Raw genomic sequence first — 1,213 nt, 5'->3', positions numbered from 1 at the left:
TCCGTAACAAGTTCAAGGGGGAGCAGTTGCTAATAATGCTCAACATGCGATTATTGTTGTTGATGATAGAGACTGCATCATTCGACAATATGTTGTTCCTTTCTTCAACGAACTCAATCTGAGTATTATGAGACCCGAGATTGAAGCTCCAAAATTCAAACTTAAGCCAGTCTTGTTCCAAATGCTGCAAACTGTGGGTCAATTTAGCAGGATGCCTACTGAAGATCTGCACCTTCATATTCACTTATTCATGGAAATAAGTAACTCTTTCAAATTGACCAAAGTTATAGAGGATGCTTTGAGACTGAAATTATTTTCATACTCTTTTAGAGATAGAGAATGGGCATGGTTAAACTTTTTACCTTCAGATTCCGTGACTACATGGCAAGAGTTGGATGAATGTTTCTTTATGATGTATTTTCCTCCCACTAAGAATGCCAAGCTCTGCAATGAAATCACTTCATTTCAGCAACTTGATAAAGAATCTTTATATGAGGCATGAAAGTGGTTTAAGGAGTTATTTCAGAAGTTTCCCCACCATGGCATTCCTTATTACATTCAAATGAAGACTTTCTATAACGGTCTCAATGTTCATATTAGATTGGTGGCAGATGTTTTGTCAAATGAAACTTTTCTTTCTAAGTCCTACAATGAAGCATATGAATGTCTTGAAAGGATACCTAAATTAAAAACGATTAAGAAAAAGCCAACCATAGTCCAAGATAAAAATAAGATAATAAACAAAATGCAAAGAGAAAAGTGAAGAGCTTTCAAGCCAAATAAGGTGATTCTCCTCAAATAGTTCTTCTCTTATTTCCTCTTCTTATCTTATTCTTTTCCAGTTTCTTTTTTTCTGAAAATGGGTGTTTTCTTGCACCATACAATTGCCTCCCCTTATGTTCTAAGGTGAGGTATTTATATCCCCAAAACATGGTATGCTAAGTCAACTCCCCTTTCTATTATATTTCTGTCTTCTTGGGGGTGTTTAGGCCTTTCAATTAACGTAGAGCCCTATTCCTTCTGATTTTCAATCATCACCAACATTTGAGTAAGAGATAGGTTAAGCCCAAAAGCTGATGTGGCATTCTTTAAATGTGTGGGTTTCCAATTTGTTCTTGTTAAGCTTGATGCTACGATTTTTTTTACATTATTGAGGCTTCAGATGTTAAAATTCAACATATTCTTTTCTATACATTTCCAATGTTGTACTAGC

General features: G+C 35.1%; 1 non-coding gene across 1 annotated transcript; it reads right to left on the bottom strand.

Annotated features, from left to right (window-relative positions):
- Positions 1-439: 439 nt before the first annotated feature.
- LOC128282968 (small nucleolar RNA R71) lies at positions 440-546 on the bottom strand. Its single transcript, XR_008273315.1, has one exon. It is a non-coding gene; the product is annotated as a small nucleolar RNA R71 (small nucleolar RNA).
- Between the last annotated feature and the right edge of the window lie 667 nt (positions 547-1,213).

Source organism: Gossypium arboreum, chromosome 10 (genome assembly GCF_025698485.1).
Source record: "Gossypium arboreum isolate Shixiya-1 chromosome 10, ASM2569848v2, whole genome shotgun sequence".
Classification (NCBI taxonomy): domain Eukaryota; kingdom Viridiplantae; phylum Streptophyta; class Magnoliopsida; order Malvales; family Malvaceae; genus Gossypium; species Gossypium arboreum.
Note: the sequence above shows the minus strand (reverse complement) of the source record. Positions and strands in the feature narration are given on the sequence as shown.